At 40.3% G+C, this 13,604-nt stretch overlaps 1 long non-coding RNA gene across 4 annotated transcripts in view; it reads right to left on the bottom strand.

The window, feature by feature from the left end:
• Positions 1 to 5,896: 5,896 nt before the first annotated feature.
• Positions 5,897 to 13,604, bottom strand: part of LOC109501712 — a 76,693-nt gene continuing 68,985 nt past the window's right edge. For 3 of the 4 annotated variants that reach the window (XR_006600960.1, XR_006600958.1, XR_006600959.1), the window contains one exon: positions 9,671 to 10,245. This is a non-coding gene — a long non-coding RNA (uncharacterized LOC109501712). Of the gene's footprint in view, positions 6,767 to 9,670; positions 10,246 to 13,604 lie in introns of those variants that run through there. The other variant, XR_006600961.1, reaches the window with a different exon arrangement.

Genomic DNA, 13,604 nt, shown 5'->3' with positions numbered 1-13,604 from the left:
TATGCTTCCGCTGTGGAATTTTCATGCTTTCATGTTATTGCCCTTAGTCCTAGCACAAGTCATATCTGGACATATTTGACGGAAGATATCCCAAAGAGTTAGACAGGGTTAGAGTCTTAACTCTTCATTCTACAATTTTCTCATTAGTTAGCTAGGAGTATGCTTATGGCACAGGCTTCATGGAGCAGGTATCTGAGATTTCAAAGCTGGGACTACGACAGGGGACATTTTAGATTTTTGTCTGAAAACAGTCAATAGCTGCCTCTGATTCTCAGACTCCTTTAAAGGGAAAGCTGACCAATTATGGCTTCTGAGCTGTGCGACAATGATGTGTGTAGGGGTGACAGGGAGAGATGCTTTTACCGTTAGCAGTGTGAATTCAAATTCTTCATTGATGAAAAAGTTGAGATACAAATATCATTGCTGAGAAGAAAATAGCTTGTTAACAATATTCGTAACAGTTAAGAATGTCCTGGGATTTGTTTGCAGGACAGTTCAAAACTTAAGTCTTGCATATTAGTCGCTACGGAAATTTAACACATTTTAAGTGGTTTCCTAGATTAAAATTTTTTTTTAATTTTTATTTATTTTTGAGAGGTTGGGGAGGGGAAGAGAGAGAGGGACACACAGATCTTGAAGCAGGCTTCCGGCTCTGAGCTGTCAGAACAGAGCCTAAGGTGGGGCTCGAACCCATGAACCACGAGATCATGAACTGCGCGAACCTATGAACCGAGAGATCATGATCTGAGCTGAAGTCAGACGCTTAACCGACTGAGCCACCCGGTGCCCCTAGGTAGTTTCCTAGATAAAACATAAGGGGATAATTTAAAAAATTCCTTTCTGAACTAATTTATGCTGAGCCATAACCAGAGATAGTTTTTTTATAATGTTCTTTTATTATGACGTTTAAATCTACTGTTGGACCTTCCTATCAATGCATTTGATGGGCTGACGAGTTATGATGTGAGCAATTAAGGCAATGAAACTCTTCTAGACACAGTGTTCCGAGAAATTATTTACTTACTATAAAGGTGTCATGAGATCTATTTTTTTTAAATAGTGGACTGACATAAGCAAGTGTCATCCATAATGTTACCTTTCAAGCAATATGTGCCTTAGAATAGAAAAATAAATCTTCTGATTTTCTAACTTTCATAACAAATTTATGCTTAATTTCGCTCTAGAGAGCGAAGAGGTTGTTCCTTACCATGCGTCCTAGACTAGCAATTAACATCTTGTCAATAACACGTCTAATCTGCACCCGAATGACCTTTGGCAAGTCTTTCATCCTCTCCTCTCTGCTACTCAGTGTCCTTATCTCTCTGATAAGAGTTAGATAAGGGCCTCAATTGTTGCTATGCATCCAAAACAGACTTGGTTTCACACTGTCTGGGGACAGCCAGGCGATTCTATTGTGCAGAGAAGGTTGAGAACCACTAACTGGATGTTAGCCTTCTGGTTCTACTATTTTAAGATTCAACAAAGTTTCTCCTGGAATGGCAGATTTTCAATCTTTATTATTGGAGATAACACTTGCAGAGAGATTTGTCAGGGTGAGTTTGGAAGTGAGGACAAATTTCACCCTGCTTTCTGTATGGGTCCTTAAAACTTGTATGAGAAGTTGATAGAGGGACCTATAGTGAAGGAAGGAAGCAGGGATGGGGGAGCTGAATTGAGAGAATGCTATGGATTCTAGGAATTTTGGGGAGCCTGCAGTAAAAAAGCCAGTGGCAGGATCAGTTCTGAATGGTAAACCGTATGCTTCCCAGATATGATACTTACTTGGGGCATCTGTAAATCCTAGGATTTTCCTGAAGAAAGCTCATTAAAATACCTGGATAAATACATTGACATTTTTTGAGTTATGAAAGAATGCAAACCTATAAAACCTATAAAAAGAGAGAGAGAGAGAGAGAGAAATACCATGTAGTAAGAAGAGAAAGTAAAAATTAGCTATCTCTACCAAACACAACCTGCTTCTGTCCGAAAGTAGTCATTGCTTGCACTTTATTTTGAATTCTTCCAGATACGGCAAAACCTTGGTTTGTGAGCATAATTCATTCCAGAAACATGCTTGTAATCCAAAGAACTTGTATACCAAAGCAAATTTTCCCATAAGAAATGATGGAAACTCAGATGATTTGCTCCACAAACCAAAAATATTCGTAATAAAAATTATTACAAGCCTGTACTATACTACAAAATAATAAAGAAAATACAAAATATAAAGAAAAATAAACAACTATAACCTGCACTTTGAAAGCCTTCATGGCTGGTGTGAGGGAGACAAGAGAGAGGAGGGTTATTGTGTAGGACGACTTTCACTATCACTAATGGTATCACTGCTATTTATTGGCTCAGTGGAATCTTTTTCTGCATGGGGTCCATTGTATACGCTCACACGGATGTTGACTACAGTACAGTATTGATAAACTCTTGTCATGTACTGTATTTCATATAACTGGAAATAAGGCAGCAGAGGAAAGGGTCTATATCTGCAGGCAGCCGGACCTAGAATGAAGCAAAGCATTCCTAAGTTTACTCTTGTAGGAAAAAGCAAAGGACTGTCCATAGGTGCTTTGAAGTGACAAAAATTACACTAGTGCCAATTGTGAACACCTTCCAACTTCTGAAAAATCACTGATTTCTGCGAAACACCGTGGCCTGAGACGGAGCCTCCAAGCATGGGAGACAATCACCCACAATTGCGCAGAGAGAGAGGGAGAGAGAGAGAGAGAAGAACCATTGGTTCAGTTGTGATCATGTGATATTTGAGGTCACATATTACTCCTTTGCAAGATGTCACTCGTTTATCAAGTTAAAATTCATTAGAAATGTTTGCTCGTCTTGCAGGAACACTCGCAGAACAAGTTACTCTTAATCCAAGGTTTTACTGTATTTCCTTTGGATAAAAATCCTATAAAATATTCATGAAACTGATCCATTGGTATTTTTTGTTTTTGTTTTTTTTAAATAAGATTAGCATAGGGGCACCTGGGTGGCTCAGTCAGTTGAGCATCCGACTTTGACTCAGGTCATGATCTCATGGTTTGTGAGTTTGAGCCCTGCCTAGGGCTCTGTGCTGACATCTCAGAGCCCGGAGCCTGCTTTGGATTCTGTGTCTCCCTCTCTCTTTGCCACTCCCCCACTCATGCTCTCTCTCTCAAAAATAAATAAACATTAAAAAAAAAACCCTTTAAATAAGATTAGCATAATCATATTATAATGCTATTCTGACTTGCTCCCCTCCCCCATCTAATATATTCAAAGGGTATATGATATTATGATATATGCCAAACTATGTAAATGTTGCTTATTCCTTTAATGACTATTCAGGATTTTTTTTTAAGGGTTTTTGTTGAAAGTGTGCACCATAACTTAATAAGCCAGTTCTCTTATAGTGGACATTTTAATCATTCCTAGTTTTTTTATACATAAGAAATAGTCAGTAGTGAATATCCTTGAGTGACCAGTTGAGGAACTATCCCTGTAGAGTAGATCCAATGATGTAAAATTCTTGGGACAGAAGGATTTAAAGTATAGGTAAATTTCTAAATTTTTTGTCCTTCCAAACTGTGATATCAATTTAATAAGGCCATGAAAACTGTACAAAGTTTCTGTTTCGTCACAACTATACCAACCTGGGGAATTATCAATGCTTTGGATCTTCACCATTTTTCTAAGTGAATTGTTATTCTGTAGCTTTAATTTGCATTTCTTTAATTATCTGTACAATTTTTTTTAATAAGGAAATTTCCAAAGAGACTCCCACTCACCTACTAACAACAACAAAAAAATGACATAAGTTTCCTAGTTAGATGGTAATGAAAGAAAACAACTAAAAGGATATATTGGAGGAATTTAGGCAGAATGCAGGCATTAATTTGCATTTTCTAATCAGAAATGCATTTATTTTTCTCTTTGTCCGCTATGGCTCTCCAATATGAATATTCAGCAGGAGAAGAAGGCTGACTGAATACTTAGATTTAACAACAATAGTTAAACGTATTCCTTTCTTATAATTCTGCTCCATCTTTCTAAGGTGAAACATTTCAAACAAAGTAAATCTTAATTTTGAATTCAGATGGCTCACCGCTGAAGTCATTATGAACCCCGTAGAAATGGGAAACTTTTCAGAATATTTTACCTCTGTAGACAAACTGGCATTTTCAGAGAACATTAGCATGATGTGGGTGCTTTGCATCATTTCCATCTCTTCCCTTCCCCCTTCCCCAGTCTTGTCAAAGCCAAGGTTAATGGATGCCCTAGATTGAGGATGGCCCTCAACATGAACTTCCTGGGCTGGCTGGCAGGCACCGTGTTTTCCAAAATGATCTGTCCTGGAACATTTGCTCTCTCCCCAGGCTCTCCTTTTCCCTTCTTCCTGTTCTCCCTTCTCGAATCCTTCTATGCCTCTCCCCCATCTTCTAGCATCCCCTCCTTTGCTGCAGGGAGCACCTTTCCTCAGCCAGCACAGTCACACTTTTGTCTCATGAGACACCCACCCCACCCTCCACTCAGGGCAGCCTCACTCCCTTCTCTGTCCCAGCCACAGGACTGTGCTAGCAGGCTCTTCCCCTATGTCCTACATTGGTTTATCAAAAATCTGGTCCCTTTAGTCAACCGTGAATGTCCAAGAGCATGCACTTGGATCTGACCACGGCGCTCAGTGCCAAGCAGAGTGGTATGCATGATGAATTATGAAACCCTTTTCCGGACAAGTTTAGAATCTCTGGTTCTGCCAGGGCACTGGACCAATGAATGGGAACATGTGTGACAAATCAGAAAATCCTTCTTGGGAAATGCTCAGGAGGAGAAATCTGCTAATGTGACAAACTGAAGACTGGATGAAGGCCCTTCAAGGGGTGACCTGAAAACAAGCCACTTCTCACGTATGGTTTAGGTTTAGGGATTGCTTAAGATGTAGCTAATAGAGTCCAGGTTTGGTGTTTAAAACTCCCACCACAAACCTTCTCCGTGTTTGGTTTTATAGGTTATGTTATCTCTGTGCGTGAGTTAAATATCTGCTACTGCGGTAGGGTTTGATGGGAAGGATTAATGCTGTCATCTACTTAGACAGCAAACACCATGCCTCCCCCTTGCGTGCCTGCCTGTCTCCAAGGACTGGCTGTGCAGACTCCCCATTACGCTGCTAGGTTTCCATTCTGCCCATGAGAACACTGTGGGTCTAGATTTTTCTAGATACGTGACAAGTTTTACCACCGCCAGATTTTCTCCCTCCCATTCTCTTTGCTTATTATCACAAGACTAAGGGCCCAGATTTGTTAAGCCAGACATTGTTAGTAGGAGATATAGACTTGCACACATGAGCACTCCTTACATTTCTTAAGACTTATGAATTATTCAATTTGGTTTTTTCTCCTGTGCAATAGGTGTAGGTTCTCCTTTTCTGCCTCCTACCAGAAGGGAAAAAAGAGGTTTTTTTTTTCTTCTTCTTCTTCCTTTTTAAAAATATTACGCCTTATTATTATTATTTTTTAATGGAATGCTTGTTGGCATCATTTTTAAATTGCATGACATATATACATCTCACACTGGAGATGGGTTTGTCCTAAGGCTTAAATTCATTATTACTTTATGTCACCTTAATAATGAGGTAAAAACACTCTAAATCCATTGAACATGCCTCTGTCCCTCTCTTGATGCACCATTCAGGGAGAGAATAATTTTACAGCATTTGGCTTCATTCATACTTGCTATTTCCATTTAGTACATATTTGCTGAATTTAACTGGGAGACCTGTATTTTATTTGGTAACCCTAGCTGATACCCTATTCTATGCCTATACATCATAATACTTGTCTGTGTCCTCTAACAAACATAGAAGAAAAAAAAAAAAAAGTTGAGCAGGAATCCTTACAGTAAAGCCGGAGAAAATTGTAAGTTTTTTGAAACAAAAGACTATAAGTGGTTCTGTTCCCTGCTGTCATCTCAGAGCCTTGCACCCTGGAACCACAAGTGTTTATCAAATGAACTGAAACATGATAAATACTGAGGACACTGCTTCCTATGCATGTCTCTGCTTTACCTTGCATGAAGTCAAAATAGGAAATATTTTAGGCTTTGTGGACCACACCGTCGCTGTTGCAACTGTTCGCCTTTCCCAGCGAGATAGCAGCCATAGGTGGAATGTAACCAAATGAGTACGGGTGTGTCCCAGTAAAACTTCATTTACAAAAACGGCTGATTGGCTGGGTTGGGCCTGCAGGTCAATGCTTGCTGGCATTTGTTGGAGACCCAAGTCACTCCCACCCCCCCCATGTGAGTGTATTGAATGTGACTCTGATCTGTCGCTACTGCTTCTGGGGAAATAATAGTGGGGAGAATAAGGCTGTGGCGATGGTCACATTCTCCCTCCACAGTGCCCTACCCACCACCCACAGAAGAATATGCGTATCTTTCTTTAAATCCACACACTGGTGAACAGTTTCCGGGAGGCTTAAGTATTGTTCAAGTGTCAAAAATAACCAATTAGCAAGTAGTGTCAGAAGTGAGTATTTTATTTTTGTTGTTGATGAAAGATTTGAACAGAGACGACAGGATGGGGCAACTCTCCATGAGAGCACCTCATCTGGTCCCTTGCTTCCAGAAACAGCAGTCCTTCAGGGCAATGGATCAGGGACTCACATGCCAGTCTCTCTAGGGGTCAGAGAGTGAGTTGTTCTTTTCTGAACATCGCCCAGGGACCCTGGGATTCCAAGGAAGCGATGTCTAGACACAAAACCCTGGAGCATTTTGAGATAACCTGGAATCAGAAGGAGGCGAGCAGTGGTAGGTTCCGATTAGTAGTTAAGTCTAAGCAAACGCAAGAAAGCATCTCTTGCAATCATTCTAACAGGCCTTGTGAGAGAGGCCACTGTGCAGCTTCCGTGTTAGCAATGGGAGAGGGATCCCCGGTGCTGGGGGAAGGAGAGGGTCGCCTGTGCGCGAGAGATCTGAAGGAGCCAGCGTGCATCTGAAGGCAGACATACTAGTGCAGCCCGCTGACCAGAGAGGGGAGTTTCTATGAACACAGTTGCTAAACTGTCTTGTGCAGATGCAAATAAAACACAAAGGCAGAGGTAGAAGGAAAAGAAAGGTTTTTTTTCTGGCGGGAAAGATTTATTTGGTATCTCCAGCCACTCTCTCTCTCTCTTTTTTTTTTCCTTTCTCTTTTAAGCAATAATATTTCATTACTCCCTTTAACGCTTTACCTGTTCAGGCATAGGGTGTCTTCTTTTTTTATAAATGTCCCTCTCCCTTCACACCGGGAAAGGATTTGAGTTTTAAAATATCAACATAGGGGCGCCTGGGTGGCTCAGTCCATTAAGCATCTGACTCTTACTCTTAAAAACTGAGAACAAACTGAGGGTTGATGGGGGGTGGGAGGGAGGGGAGGGTGGGTGATGGGTATTGAGGAGGGCACCTGTTGGGATGAGCACTGGGTCTTGTATGGAAACCAATTTGACAATAAATTTCATATATTGAAAAAAAGAAAAAAATAAAAATTAAAAAAAAAAGCATCTGACTCTTGGTTTCCACCCAGGTCATGATCTCACGGTTTTGTGATTTTGAGCTCCAAGTTGGGCTCTGCGTTGGCAGCATAGAGCCTGCTTGGTATTCTCTCTCTCTTTCCCTCTCTCTCCACCCCTCCCTCACTCGTGCTGTCTCTGTCTCCCTCAAAATAAATAAAATAAAACTTAAAAAAAACCTTAAAATATCAATATAAATGTTTATCTATCTATCTATCTATCTATCTATCTATCTATCTATCTATCTATCTACCTACCTATCTACCTATGTAGGTTTATACGTGTGTATATGTATATTTCCCCCCATTCTTTTATTCTTGCCCCTTTCTCTCCATGAACCCTACTATTCCTTCCCCAACTGCTCTTTGTTCTTAATGATTTAACTCAGATACCACTTCCTTCACCACAGAGTCTTTCAAGACTTTGGAAACCTCCCCAGCCAAGCCTATGTTTTCTCTCTGCGTATGTCTGTCACTGCATTTATGGAATTATATGGTAATTATCTATTTGTGTGAGTTCTTTTTGTTGAATCATCTGTGTCCCCCTCCCCAAGCACCATGCTTTCTACACGGTGAGCCCTCTCTGGAATGAATACGGTTGGAAACTAAGGTCCGCCAACATTAAATGGGACAAACGCTAGTGAGAGGAGGTGGCAGATGGAGGACCCCGGCCTGAATGCTGTCCACGTCCCCAGACCACTACCTCTTCAGATTAACCTACTTTAAAAGTTCAAGGGTGGCTCAGTCGGTTGAGCGTCCGAGTTCGGCTCAGGTCACGATCTCACAGTTTGTGAGTTCAAGGCCCATGTCGGGCTCTGTGCTGACAGCTCAGAGCCTGGAGCCTGCTTCCGATTCTGTGTCTCCCTCTCTCTCTGCCCGTCCTTTGCTCATGCTCTGTCTCTCTCTGTCTCAAAAATAAAATAAATAACATTAAAAAAAAAAGTTCAGGAATGTCTGGCCATCTGTGTCAGACAATTCAGTAAGAACAATATTCCGCCCTTTCTCCTGAGTTTTTCATCTTTTTCCCTATTTTTACTCTTACAGCCCAGGTAACCATCTGGTTCCTTAAAGAAAATCCCCAGGTGGAGCTGAGGGAACATATTCGCTGGGTGTTTCCTAGACCCTGCTGGCTTTTTGCATGGCCTGTCCTATGGGGAGGGCTCCTGTCCTTGTTCCTGCCCCAGCTGCTCCAACCCCAAAGGCTAATCCTTCTCATTTGATGTCCCTCTCCACAAACCAACCCAAACTTGAAATGCTCTGTTCAGACCTTTTTTTTTTTTTTTTTTTACTATCATACAACTCTTTTCATACAACAGTCTATTGCTGAAATTGTCTTAAGGGTTGACTGATATTAACATAGAGATTTGAGTCTCTTCCCACATCAAGAGAAGCCACATAAATAGTAGTCTATGTTTATTTGCGACTTGCTGGTTTTCCTAGCATTTTGGTGGAGAATAGAATCATGGTTCATTTTACACACACACACACACACACACACACACACACACACACACCTCATACCACTCACCCTTGAGGACAACTCTATTGAGCTTGAGTTGCTCGAGAAAGAAGCAGACCGACATGGGTAACAACAGCTACACTTTAGGCCAGCACAGTCCAATAAGACTTTCTTTGTTTTAAATGTTTATTTATTTATTCTGAGAGTGGGGTGGGGAGGGCAAGGGAGGCTACACAGGAAGGGCAGAAAGAAGGAGAGAGAAAATCTCAAGCAGGCTCCATGCTGTCAGCACAGAGCTGGGTGTTGGGCTCGAACTCACCAAATGTGAGAGCATGACCCCAGCGGAAATCAAGAGTCAGACGATAAACTGACTAAGCCACCCCGGCGCCCCTCCAACAGCACTTTCTGCAAAGATGAAAATGTTCTATGTCTGTGGTGCCCAATACAATAGTCACTGGCCCCTTGTGGCTACAGAACCCTTGAAATGTGGTTAGTGTGACTGAAGAACTGGCATTTTTATGTTATTTAACTTATTAAAAATTAATTTAAATTTCAATAGCTACACATGGCTAGAGGCCTCTACATTGGGCAAAGCAGGTTTAGAGCATCTGCTCTCTTTCCCTCAATATAGGAATTTATACCACTCTTACTATTTGTTGTTTGATAACAGACAGAAAGCATAAACCTAATTTAGTTTTATTAGAATACCTCTCCATAAGTTGGCCATTTGAGAATAACCTTGTCAATAATTCTTGGGGTATCCCGAAATCGTGGTAAGCTTTATGAGAAGGGACAATGATTTAGTTGCTGAAAAAAGAAAAGGTATTCCCAAGTATAATCCATATATTCCAAATGCTTTTCACAGACCTTCACAAGTTGTGGTGCATGCACGAGGGGTGAGAGTTTACACCTTACGTGGAAGCTCATCAGAGGTTTAGAAGAAGACGGATCCAAGGAGAGAGTCCTGAGTGCCACTGCTATCAGAGCACGTGACCTTGGGAAAGTCTCTCAACCGCTCCAAATTTCTGGTTCATCTGTACGTTAGGAATGACAAGAGCACCTACCGAAACTACGTCACAGGCTTTCTGGACCGAGGTAAAATACAAGCAAACACTTTGCAGAATGCCATACGGATGGTGGTTGCTGTTGAAACTGTAATTAATATCATCTGTAATTCTTCCAAAGTAAATCCGTGGCAGCATCAGCAACACGGGAAAGGAAGCACTCCATCTCCACCTTTTTTTGCAAAGTAATTCTGAAAAAGGAGGAAATGAAACTATTCAGCATTTTAGGGTTTGCATTCACATTAACTTGGAGAAATACTCGTGTGTGTTGGTAGAGTCCACAGTCAGACAAAGCAATCTTGTTTTGAAAACTAAATCTTAACATATACGCCTTTCTTTTCTGACTGAGGCTTTTCAGATTGAAGATTTCCCTCCTCTGTTTTCATAATGAAAGGATATTTCGGAAAAGGCACGATAAGCTTTTTCTTCCATTTCTCATGACTCACTCAATATCTCGTTTTATCATCTCCCGTCCTTCGGCCAAAGCTTCCAGGGCAAGTGGCATTTCCAATCTGGGCAAGTTAAAGATTTGGGAAAATGGAGGGGCGCCTGGGTGGCTCAGTCGGTTGAGCGTCCGACTTCAGCTCAGGTCATGATCTCACCCTCTGAGTTCGAGCCCCGCATTGGGCTCTGTGCTGACAGCTCAGAGCCTGGAGCTTGCTTCGGATTCTGTGTCTCCCTCTCTCTCTCTGCCCCTGCCCGGCTCATGCTCTGTTCTGTCTCTCAAAAATGAATAAACGTTAAAAAAAAATTACAGATTCGGGAAAATGGAGAAAATCACCACATTTAGTCAAGGTGTCTTACCCATGGTAAGCATTATTGTTCTCATTTATGGGGCCAGGAATAATTTCAGACACAGAAGTATTGCTTTTTTTTTTTTTTTCCCTCTGCCGCTGTGTAAATGTGTCTGTCAAGTCAAATTATTCCAAAGGGTAGGGAGATATGTACCACCCTTCTTTCATCATCTATACTTTGAGAATATCTAAGTGAATTTTGTTTCTTTCATTCAACCTAAAGGCTATTTTTAATGAAGAAGGACATTTTTTTTTATTATGGTCACTTACTAAAATTTTTTAAATTTAAATTTCCCACTTTCAGCTATTACATTTCATTGTATATTTACCAATTGATTGCCTGAATTCTAACTACTCCTTTGACTGACAAATAAATGTAAGAGTTTTCACAACAATCCATTTTGGTTTCTATACTTAAACGCATATGAAACAATTGATACATGGCTTATTATGTTTGGAAGCCTTTAATAACAGAAGTGCCATTTTGTTCTAAACAATGAATCAGAGAATGCCTTGGCAACCCAATTTGTGCCATTTTGAGATTATGTATTTCATACTTTAACATTTTAGCTAAGCCTGCAGTCTAGATATTTTGTGAGTTTATTTATAAATATATTTTTAAAACATTATGCCATTCTATAAAATATACCATAAATACTTATAGCTGAAAGCCTTTCTCTGAAGTTCTTTCAAATGTGACATCATGGATGAATATTCCAACACAGGTTAATATCAGATGAAGCTATCTTTGGGTTACATGAATTATGAAGACAAGTTTGTTTTTTTTTTTAAATTTTATTTATTTATTTTGAGAGAGAGAGTGGGGGCAGGGGGCAGAGAGAGAGAGAGGGAGAGAGAGAATCCCAAGCAGACTCTGTACTGATGGCATGGGTTTGAATTCACAAACCTTGAGATCATGGCCTGAGATGAAGTCAGACGCTTAACTGACTGAGCCACCCAGGTGCCCAGTTTTAATCTTTAAGATATGTGTCAGCTGATTTGAGTTAGAACATGCACATAAAATTCTGAGAACACAAACTCAACATTATGCTTCTTTTTAACTTGAGAGGACATATAGCAAAACGGAAAAAAAAAAGAGTAAAAAAATAAAATTACCATGAGTACGGCTAAGCAGAATTCAATGAAAAAAAATAGCTGTTTTGATTATGTTTAGGCATTCCCACAATTATTCTTCGGGAGCAGATCTAATATTTCAGACAGGAGGCAGCTGCTATTGCTGGATTTGATTCTGTTACAGCTGATCGGGGACCTTAGAGCCAGACACTGTCATAAGCATAACATCTTAAGACACCCTTTCTTGAAGTGAGTTATGATCTTGAAGTGAGGCTGGAACTGAATGTGGGCCCAGACTCTCTTCCGTTCCTGCCTTTGCACGTTTCCCTCCTTTCCGTCTTTCCTTGTTAAAATGTTATTAGTTCTGCAAGTCTCAGACCAAAATGAGACCTCCATCTTCTAGGACATGTGCCTCACTTTTCCTATATTCCTTCGTGTGTTTATTTATTTATTTGTTTATTTTAAAATCTTTTTTAAGAGAGAGAGAGAGAGATTGGTGGATGGGAAGAAAGGGAGAGAGAGAATATCAAACAGGCTCCATACACAGTGCAGATGGTGAGATCTCAGGGTAGTGAGATCATAACCTGAGCCAAAATCAAGAGTTGGACACTAAATGGACTATGTTACGTAGGCGCCACCCACCCCTAGCTCCCCTTGGGGTATTTATTAGGAACCTGGCAATAATACATTCATTAAAAGAACATTTATTGATAGTACCACTTTGTACAATAGTTAATGGTGAGAAGTCTAGCTTTCCTTAACTTATTCATCTTTGTGTCTCCCATAGCACCCAGCAGACAGACTTGCTCATAGACACTCAATAGAGATTTGAATATAATTCCATTCTGGCCACTTGTTGAGCCACACCCAACCTCACCAACAACTTTAGTTTTAATAAAGTAGATTGCACACTTAGGATACTGTCCCATCTATTGAAGAGTGGATAATGGGGCTCTCCACAAATAGAGACTTAGCTATGCCTCAGTGGCTTTCACAGACTGCTTTGGCATGCTGCCCATATTCATTGTGGAAGTTTTCTCCTTCTTTAGGAGTTTTCTTTCAGTTCATCTAAGAGGGAAAGCCTTTATTAAATACTACTGTCTTTACTACCTGTAGTTTCTGTGAGAGAAAGGTTTTCAGAGTTCTTGTGGGCTGTAGTGGCTGGAGATGAGAAGGATGGAGTTGGAACACTAGGAACAGAGACAATTAGGACTGGGATGAATCAAAATTATATAAAACTATGAGCTCTTGAGTGTTTCCTGGATGTTGCAAGCTTGGCTATAACCCAGGATTTTATACATTTTATATATTATAATATGAAGTGATTTGCTTATCAGGAACATCAAGAGGGTCATATATATATATATATATATATATATATATATATATACACACACACACACACACACACACACACACACACAAAAACACACACACACACATATATAGTATGAATATATATATAATACATTCAGATTATATGTATTTAGACCAAAAATCATAGTAAGGATCTTATAAAAGTCATCCCTGAAGATCAAACATCAACCATGGTCCCTAACAGGGCATGTACCAATGATTAGAATTACGTGCAAATGTCTGTGTTTAAGACATCACTTATTAGAGTAAACTTGAAAACACTGCTACAAATGTAGGTACATGATGCTGGCATCTATGTTGTCTGA

The sequence above is a fragment of the Felis catus genome, chromosome B4, assembly GCF_018350175.1.
Source record: "Felis catus isolate Fca126 chromosome B4, F.catus_Fca126_mat1.0, whole genome shotgun sequence".
In the NCBI taxonomy this organism is placed as follows: domain Eukaryota; kingdom Metazoa; phylum Chordata; class Mammalia; order Carnivora; family Felidae; genus Felis; species Felis catus.
Note: the sequence above shows the minus strand (reverse complement) of the source record. Positions and strands in the feature narration are given on the sequence as shown.